Genomic DNA, 9,977 nt, shown 5'->3' with positions numbered 1-9,977 from the left:
GCCCGGGAACAGGCTCCGGGAGAATCCCCCCGTCTTTGTCAGATCCTCATGCCTCCCTATAGATCCGCAGAAAGGGTGCTCCGGCGCGTAGCGGCACGCATTAGACCGCGCGACACACACCCCGGATTTCTCCACTCTTATCCGACCTCCTGGAACTGTGTGCCGGCCGCGGGCCACCCTGTCCGACCTCATAGAAAGGACTTCCAGGCCGGGGTTTCTCGCTCCCACGCGGTCCCCTGGGGCCCCCCGGAGCCCCGGCAGGGCCGTGGGAGGTGGCGGGGGGCCGGGGGCAGCCGCACGCGCCGCGGCGCCCCCGGCAGGCCGCCAGAGGTACTGCAGCCAGGGGGTGAAAACGGAAAAAACCCACGTCTCCGCACCACTCTTCCCGGGGAAGGTAGCCCGGGCCCGGGGGAGGTCGCCCCGTGGTCCGGGGGACTGCGCCCCCCGCTGGTCGGTCGGGGAATTGCATCCAAACAGGCAAAAAAGACTGAAAACGATCCGGAATGCTTCTCCCACTCGAGCCCGGGATTCATGCCCAGGGCTGTGGAAGTGTCCCTGGGCACGTCCGAGCGTCCACCCCCCGGGAAAAAAAAACTTCCAGATTTCCACCCCACGATGCCCGGGGAAGGTAGCCGGGGCCCGGGGGAGTTCAACCCCGGGTCCGGGGACCGGCGCCCCCCGCTGGTCGACCGGGGAATTGCATCTGAAAGGTGAAAAAAGCACTTTGAAAATATTTTGACACTTCTCACCCACTCTTCCCCGGGATTCATGCCCAGGGCTGTGGAAGTGTCCCTGGGCACTTCCGAGCGTCCACCCCCCGGGAAAAAAAAAATTCCAGATTTCCACCCCACGCTGCCCAGGGAAGGTAGCCCGGGCCCGGGGGAGGCCACCCCCGGGTCCGGGGACCGGCGCCCCCCGCTGGTCGACCGGGGAATTGCATCCGAAAGGTGAAAAAAAGCACTTTGAAAATACTTTGAAATTCCTCACCCACTCGAGCCCAGGATTCATGCCCAGGGCTGTGGAAGTGTCCCTGGGCACGTTCGAAGGTCTTCCCCCCGGGGAAAAAAAGTTCCAGATTTCCAGCCCACGCTACCCAGGGAAGGTAGCCCGGGCCCGGGGGAGGTCACCCCCGGGTCCGGGGCACTGCGTCCCCCGCAGGACAACCGGGGAATAGCGTCCAAAAGGTGAAAAAACACTTTGAAAATAGCTTCAATCGTTCTCCCACTCTTCCCCGGGATTCATGCCCAGGGCTGTGGAAGTGTCCCTGGGTAAGTTCGAGCGTCTTCCCCCCGGGAAAAAAAAACTTCCATATTTCCACCCCACGATGCCCGGGGAAGGTAGCCCGGGGGAGTCCATCCCCGGGTCCGGGGAACTGCGCCTCCCACTGGTCGCCCGGGGAATTGCGTCCAAAAGGTGAAAAAAATACTTTGAAAATACTTTGAAATTGTTCGCCCACTCTTCCCCGGGATTCATGCCCAGGGCTGTGGAAGTGTCCCTGGGCACGTCCGAGCGTCTTCCCCCCCGGGAAAAACAAGTTCCAGATTTTCACCCCACGCTGCCCGGGGGAGGTAGCCCGGGCCTGGGGGAGGTCACCCCCGGGTCCGGGGGACTGCGCCTCGTGCTGGACACCCGGAGAAATGCATCCAAAAGGTGAAAAAAACACTGAAAACAGTTTGAAATGGTTCACCCACTCTTCCCCGGGATTCATGCCCGGGGCTGTGGAAGTGTCCCTGGGCACGTCCGAGCGTCTTCCCCCCGGGAAAAAAAAAACTTCCATATTTCCACCCCACGCTACCCAGGGAAGGTAGCCCGGGCTCGGGGGAGGTCACCCCCGGGTCCGGGGGACTGCGCCCCGTGCTGGACACCCGGAGAAATGCATCCAAAAGGAGAAAAGAACACTGAAAACAGTTTGAAATGGTTCACCCACTCTTCCCCGGGATTCATGCCCAGGGCTGTGGAAGTGTCCCTGGGCACGTCCGAGCGTCTTCCCCCCGGAAAAAAAAAAGTTCCATATTTCCACCCCACGATGCCCGGGGAAGGTAGCCCGGGCCCGGGGGAGTCCATCCCCGGGTCCGGGGAACTGCGCCCCCCGCTGGTCGCCCGGGGAATTGCGTCCAAAAGGTGCAAAAAATACTTTGAAAATAGTTTGAAATCGTTCGCCCACTCTTCCCCGGGATTCATGCCCGGGTCTGTGGAAGTGTCCCTGGGCACGTCCGAGCGTCTTCCCCCCCTGAAAAAAAAAGTTCCATATTTCCACCCCACGATGCCTGGGGAAGGTAGCCCGGGCCCGCGGGAGGTCACCCACGGGTCCGGGGCAATGCGCCCCCCGCAGGACAACCGGGGAAATGCATGCAAAAGGTGAAAAAAACACTTTGAAAATAGTTTCAATCGTTCTCCCACTCTTCCCCGGGATTCATGCCCGGGGCTGTGGAAGTGTCCCTGGGCACGTCCGAGCGTCTTCCCCCCGGGAAAAAAAACTTCCATATTTCCACCCCACGATGCCCGGGGAAGGTAGCCCAGGCCCGGGGGAGGCCACCCCCGGGTCCGGGGAACTGCGCCCCCCGCTGGTCGCCCGGGGAATTGCGTCCAAAAGGTGAAAAAAATACTTTGAAAATACTTTGAAATTCCTTACCCACTCGAGCCCGGGATTCATGCCCAGGGCTGTGGAAGTGTCCCTGGGCACGTCCGAGCGTCTTCCCCCCCCGGGAAAAACAAGTTCCAGATTTTCACCCCACGCTGCCCGGGGGAGGTAGCCCGGGCCTGGGGGAGGTCACCCCCGGGTCCGGGGGACTGCGCCCCGTGCTGGACACCCGGAGAAATGCATCCAAAAGGAGAAAAAAACACTGAAAACAGTTTGAAATGGTTCACCCACTCTTCCCCGGGATTCATGCCCAGGGCTGTGGAAGTGTCCCTGGGCACGTCCGAGCGTCTTCCCCCCGGAAAAAAAAAAGTTCCATATTTCCACCCCACGATGCCCGGGGAAGGTAGCCCGGGCCCGGGGGAGTCCATCCCCGGGTCCGGGGAACTGCGCCCCCCGCTGGTCGCCCGGGGAATTGCGTCCAAAAGGTGCAAAAAATACTTTGAAAATAGTTTGAAATCGTTCGCCCACTCTTCCCCGGGATTCATGCCCGGGTCTGTGGAAGTGTCCCTGGGCACGTCCGAGCGTCTTCCCCCCGGGAAAAAAAACTTCCATATTTCCACCCCACGATGCCCGGGGAAGGTAGCCCAGGCCCGGGGGAGGCCACCCCCGGGTCCGGGGAACTGCGCCCCCCGCTGGTCGCCCGGGGAATTGCGTCCAAAAGGTGAAAAAAATACTTTGAAAATACTTTGAAATTCCTTACCCACTCGAGCCCGGGATTCATGCCCAGGGCTGTGGAAGTGTCCCTGGGCACGTCCGAGCGTCTTCCCCCCCCGGGAAAAACAAGTTCCAGATTTTCACCCCACGCTGCCCGGGGGAGGTAGCCCGGGCCTGGGGGAGGTCACCCCCGGGTCCGGGGGACTGCGCCCCGTGCTGGACACCCGGAGAAATGCATCCAAAAGGAGAAAAAAACACTGAAAACAGTTTGAAATGGTTCACCCACTCTTCCCCGGGATTCATGCCCAGGGCTGTGGAAGTGTCCCTGGGCACGTCCGAGCGTCTTCCCCCCGGAAAAAAAAAAGTTCCATATTTCCACCCCACGATGCCCGGGGAAGGTAGCCCGGGCCCGGGGGAGTCCATCCCCGGGTCCGGGGAACTGCGCCCCCCGCTGGTCGCCCGGGGAATTGCGTCCAAAAGGTGCAAAAAATACTTTGAAAATAGTTTGAAATCGTTCGCCCACTCTTCCCCGGGATTCATGCCCGGGTCTGTGGAAGTGTCCCTGGGCACGTCCGAGCGTCTTCCCCCCCTGAAAAAAAAAGTTCCATATTTCCACCCCACGATGCCTGGGGAAGGTAGCCCGGGCCCGCGGGAGGTCACCCACGGGTCCGGGGCAATGCGCCCCCCGCAGGACAACCGGGGAAATGCATGCAAAAGGTGAAAAAAACACTTTGAAAATAGTTTCAATCGTTCTCCCACTCTTCCCCGGGATTCATGCCCGGGGCTGTGGAAGTGTCCCTGGGCACGTCCGAGCGTCTTCCCCCCGGGAAAAAAAACTTCCATATTTCCACCCCACGATGCCCGGGGAAGGTAGCCCAGGCCCGGGGGAGGCCACCCCCGGGTCCGGGGAACTGCGCCCCCCGCTGGTCGCCCGGGGAATTGCGTCCAAAAGGTGAAAAAAATACTTTGAAAATACTTTGAAATTCCTTACCCACTCGAGCCCGGGATTCATGCCCAGGGCTGTGGAAGTGTCCCTGGGCACGTCCGAGCGTCTTCCCCCCCCGGGAAAAACAAGTTCCAGATTTTCACCCCACGCTGCCCGGGGGAGGTAGCCCGGGCCTGGGGGAGGTCACCCCCGGGTCCGGGGGACTGCGCCCCGTGCTGGACACCCGGAGAAATGCATCCAAAAGGAGAAAAAAACACTGAAAACAGTTTGAAATGGTTCACCCACTCTTCCCCGGGATTCATGCCCAGGGCTGTGGAAGTGTCCCTGGGCACGTCCGAGCGTCTTCCCCCCGGAAAAAAAAAAGTTCCATATTTCCACCCCACGATGCCCGGGGAAGGTAGCCCGGGCCCGGGGGAGTCCATCCCCGGGTCCGGGGAACTGCGCCCCCCGCTGGTCGCCCGGGGAATTGCGTCCAAAAGGTGCAAAAAATACTTTGAAAATAGTTTGAAATCGTTCGCCCACTCTTCCCCGGGATTCATGCCCGGGTCTGTGGAAGTGTCCCTGGGCACGTCCGAGCGTCTTCCCCCCCTGAAAAAAAAAGTTCCATATTTCCACCCCACGATGCCTGGGGAAGGTAGCCCGGGCCCGCGGGAGGTCACCCACGGGTCCGGGGCAATGCGCCCCCCGCAGGACAACCGGGGAAATGCATGCAAAAGGTGAAAAAAACACTTTGAAAATAGTTTCAATCGTTCTCCCACTCTTCCCCGGGATTCATGCCCGGGGCTGTGGAAGTGTCCCTGGGCACGTCCGAGCGTCTTCCCCCCGGGAAAAAAAACTTCCATATTTCCACCCCACGATGCCCGGGGAAGGTAGCCCAGGCCCGGGGGAGGCCACCCCCGGGTCCGGGGAACTGCGCCCCCCGCTGGTCGCCCGGGGAATTGCGTCCAAAAGGTGAAAAAAATACTTTGAAAATACTTTGAAATTCCTTACCCACTCGAGCCCGGGATTCATGCCCAGGGCTGTGGAAGTGTCCCTGGGCACGTCCGAGCGTCTTCCCCCCCCGGGAAAAACAAGTTCCAGATTTTCACCCCACGCTGCCCGGGGGAGGTAGCCCGGGCCTGGGGGAGGTCACCCCCGGGTCCGGGGGACTGCGCCCCGTGCTGGACACCCGGAGAAATGCATCCAAAAGGAGAAAAAAACACTGAAAACAGTTTGAAATGGTTCACCCACTCTTCCCCGGGATTCATGCCCAGGGCTGTGGAAGTGTCCCTGGGCACGTCCGAGCGTCTTCCCCCCGGGAAAAAAAACTTCCATATTTCCACCCCACGATGCCCGGGGAAGGTAGCCCAGGCCCGGGGGAGGCCACCCCCGGGTCCGGGGAACTGCGCCCCCCGCTGGTCGCCCGGGGAATTGCGTCCAAAAGGTGAAAAAAATACTTTGAAAATACTTTGAAATTCCTTACCCACTCGAGCCCGGGATTCATGCCCAGGGCTGTGGAAGTGTCCCTGGGCACGTCCGAGCGTCTTCCCCCCCCGGGAAAAACAAGTTCCAGATTTTCACCCCACGCTGCCCGGGGGAGGTAGCCCGGGCCTGGGGGAGGTCACCCCCGGGTCCGGGGGACTGCGCCCCGTGCTGGACACCCGGAGAAATGCATCCAAAAGGAGAAAAAAACACTGAAAACAGTTTGAAATGGTTCACCCACTCTTCCCCGGGATTCATGCCCAGGGCTGTGGAAGTGTCCCTGGGCACGTCCGAGCGTCTTCCCCCCGGAAAAAAAAAAGTTCCATATTTCCACCCCACGATGCCCGGGGAAGGTAGCCCGGGCCCGGGGGAGTCCATCCCCGGGTCCGGGGAACTGCGCCCCCCGCTGGTCGCCCGGGGAATTGCGTCCAAAAGGTGCAAAAAATACTTTGAAAATAGTTTGAAATCGTTCGCCCACTCTTCCCCGGGATTCATGCCCGGGTCTGTGGAAGTGTCCCTGGGCACGTCCGAGCGTCTTCCCCCCCTGAAAAAAAAAGTTCCATATTTCCACCCCACGATGCCTGGGGAAGGTAGCCCGGGCCCGCGGGAGGTCACCCACGGGTCCGGGGCAATGCGCCCCCCGCAGGACAACCGGGGAAATGCATGCAAAAGGTGAAAAAAACACTTTGAAAATAGTTTCAATCGTTCTCCCACTCTTCCCCGGGATTCATGCCCGGGGCTGTGGAAGTGTCCCTGGGCACGTCCGAGCGTCTTCCCCCCGGGAAAAAAAACTTCCATATTTCCACCCCACGATGCCCGGGGAAGGTAGCCCAGGCCCGGGGGAGGCCACCCCCGGGTCCGGGGAACTGCGCCCCCCGCTGGTCGCCCGGGGAATTGCGTCCAAAAGGTGAAAAAAATACTTTGAAAATACTTTGAAATTCCTTACCCACTCGAGCCCGGGATTCATGCCCAGGGCTGTGGAAGTGTCCCTGGGCACGTCCGAGCGTCTTCCCCCCCCGGGAAAAACAAGTTCCAGATTTTCACCCCACGCTGCCCGGGGGAGGTAGCCCGGGCCTGGGGGAGGTCACCCCCGGGTCCGGGGGACTGCGCCCCGTGCTGGACACCCGGAGAAATGCATCCAAAAGGAGAAAAAAACACTGAAAACAGTTTGAAATGGTTCACCCACTCTTCCCCGGGATTCATGCCCAGGGCTGTGGAAGTGTCCCTGGGCACGTCCGAGCGTCTTCCCCCCGGAAAAAAAAAAGTTCCATATTTCCACCCCACGATGCCCGGGGAAGGTAGCCCGGGCCCGGGGGAGTCCATCCCCGGGTCCGGGGAACTGCGCCCCCCGCTGGTCGCCCGGGGAATTGCGTCCAAAAGGTGCAAAAAATACTTTGAAAATAGTTTGAAATCGTTCGCCCACTCTTCCCCGGGATTCATGCCCGGGTCTGTGAAAGTGTCCCTGGGCACGTCCGAGCGTCTTCCCCCCCTGAAAAAAAAAGTTCCATATTTCCACCCCACGATGCCTGGGGAAGGTAGCCCGGGCCCGCGGGAGGTCACCCACGGGTCCGGGGCAATGCGCCCCCCGCAGGACAACCGGGGAAATGCATGCAAAAGGTGAAAAAAACACTTTGAAAATAGTTTCAATCGTTCTCCCACTCTTCCCCGGGATTCATGCCCGGGGCTGTGGAAGTGTCCCTGGGCACGTCCGAGCGTCTTCCCCCCGGGAAAAAAAACTTCCATATTTCCACCCCACGATGCCCGGGGAAGGTAGCCCAGGCCCGGGGGAGGCCACCCCCGGGTCCGGGGAACTGCGCCCCCCGCTGGTCGCCCGGGGAATTGCGTCCAAAAGGTGAAAAAAATACTTTGAAAATACTTTGAAATTCCTTACCCACTCGAGCCCGGGATTCATGCCCAGGGCTGTGGAAGTGTCCCTGGGCACGTCCGAGCGTCTTCCCCCCCCGGGAAAAACAAGTTCCAGATTTTCACCCCACGCTGCCCGGGGGAGGTAGCCCGGGCCTGGGGGAGGTCACCCCCGGGTCCGGGGGACTGCGCCCCGTGCTGGACACCCGGAGAAATGCATCCAAAAGGAGAAAAAAACACTGAAAACAGTTTGAAATGGTTCACCCACTCTTCCCCGGGATTCATGCCCAGGGCTGTGGAAGTGTCCCTGGGCACGTCCGAGCGTCTTCCCCCCGGAAAAAAAAAAGTTCCATATTTCCACCCCACGATGCCCGGGGAAGGTAGCCCGGGCCCGGGGGAGTCCATCCCCGGGTCCGGGGAACTGCGCCCCCCGCTGGTCGCCCGGGGAATTGCGTCCAAAAGGTGCAAAAAATACTTTGACAATACTTTGAAATTCCTCACCCACTCGAGCCCGGGATTCATGCCCAGGGCTGTGGAAGTGTCCCTGGGCACGTCCGAGCGTCTTCCCCCCCCGGGAAAAACAAGTTCCAGATTTTCACCCCACGCTGCCCGGGGGAGGTAGCCCGGGCCTGGGGGAGGTCACCCCCGGGTCCGGGGGACTGCGCCCCGTGCTGGACACCCGGAGAAATGCATCCAAAAGGTGAAAAAAACACTGAAAACAGTTTGAAATGGTTCACCCACTCTTCCCCGGGAATCATGCCCAGGGCTGTGGAAGTGTCCCTGGGCACGTCCGAGCGTCTTCCCCCCGGAAAAAAAAAACTTCCATATTTCCACCCCACGATGCCCGGGGAAGGTAGCCCGGGCCCGGGGGAGGCCACTCCCGGGTCCGGGGACATGTGCCCCCCGCTGGCCGACCCGAGAATTGCACAGAAAGGGTGAAAAAAGCACTTAGAAAATATCTTGAAACCGTTCACCCACTCTTCCCCGGGATTCATGCCCAGGGCTGTGGAAGTGTCCCTGGGCAGGCTGAAGCTTCTGCCCCCCGGAAAAAAAAAACTTCCATATTTCCACCCCCCGCTACCCAGGGAAGGTAGCCCAGGCCCGGGGAAGGTCACCCCCGGGTCCGGGGCACTGCGCCCCCCGCAGGACACCCGGAGAATTGCATCCAAAAGGTGAAAAAAGCACTTAGAAAATACTTCAAAATTCCTCACCCACTCAAGCCCGGGATTCATGCCCAGGGCTGTGGAAGTGTCCCCGGGCAAGCCGAAGCTTCTGCCCCCCTGAAAAAAAAAACTTCCATATTTCCACCCCACGCTACCCAGGGAAGGTAGCCCGGGCCTGGGGGAGGTCACCCCTGGGTCCGGGGCACCGCTGGCCACCCGGAGAAATGGAGTCAAGCCGTGAGAAAAAAAGCACTTTGAATTGAGAAATGGAGTCAAGCCGTAAAAATGCACTTTGAAAATACTTTGATTCCTCTCACCCACTCTTCCCCAGGATTCATGCCCAGGGCTGTGGAAGTGTCCCCGGGCATGAAGAAGCGTCTTTTCCCCCTGAAAAAAAAAACTTCCATATTTCCACCCCACGCTACCCAGGGAAGGTAGCCCGGGCCAGGGGGACGTCGTCCCGGGGTCCGGGGACATGTGCCCCCCGCTGGCCGACCCGAGAATTGCACAGAAAGGGTGAAAAAAGCACTTTGAAAATACTTTGATTCCTCACCCACTCTTCCCCGGGATTCATGCCCGGGCCTATGGAAGTGTCCCCGGGCATGAAGAAGCGTCTTTTCCCCCTGAAAAAAAAAACTTCCATATTTCCACCCCACGCTGCCCGGGGGAGGTAGCCCAGGCCCGGGGGAGGTCACCCCCGGGTCCGGGGCACTGCGTCCCCCGCAGGACAACCGGGGAATTGCGTCCAAAAGGTGAAAAAAATACTTTGAAAATAGTTTGAAATCGTTCGCCCACTCTTCCCCGGGATTCATGCCCAGGGCTGTGGAAGTGTCCCTGGGCACGTCCGAGCGTCTTCCCCCCCCGGGAAAAACAAGTTCCAGATTTTCACCCCACGCTGCCCGGGGGAGGTAGCCCGGGCCTGGTTGAGGTCACCCCCGGGTCCGGGGGACTGCGCCCCGTGCTGGACACCCGGAGAAATGCATCCAAAAGGTGAAAAAAAACACTGAAAACAGTTTGAAACTGTTCACCCACTCTTCCCCGGGATTCATGCCCAGGGCTGTGGAAGTGTCCCCGGGCAAGATGAAGCTTATGCCCCCCTGAAAAAAAAAACTTCCATATTTCCACCCCCCGCTACCCAGGGAAGGTAGCCCGGGCCCGGGGGAGGTCACCCCCGGGTCCGGGGCACTGCGCCCCCCGCAGGACACCCGGAGAATTGCATCCAAAAGGTGAAAAAAGCACTTAGAAAATA

The sequence above is a fragment of the Crinia signifera genome, unplaced genomic scaffold (genome assembly GCF_055691185.1).
Source record: "Crinia signifera unplaced genomic scaffold, ASM5569118v1 HAP2_SCAFFOLD_251, whole genome shotgun sequence".
Classification (NCBI taxonomy): Eukaryota; Metazoa; Chordata; class Amphibia; order Anura; family Myobatrachidae; genus Crinia; species Crinia signifera.
This window is presented reverse-complemented; position numbering follows the sequence as displayed.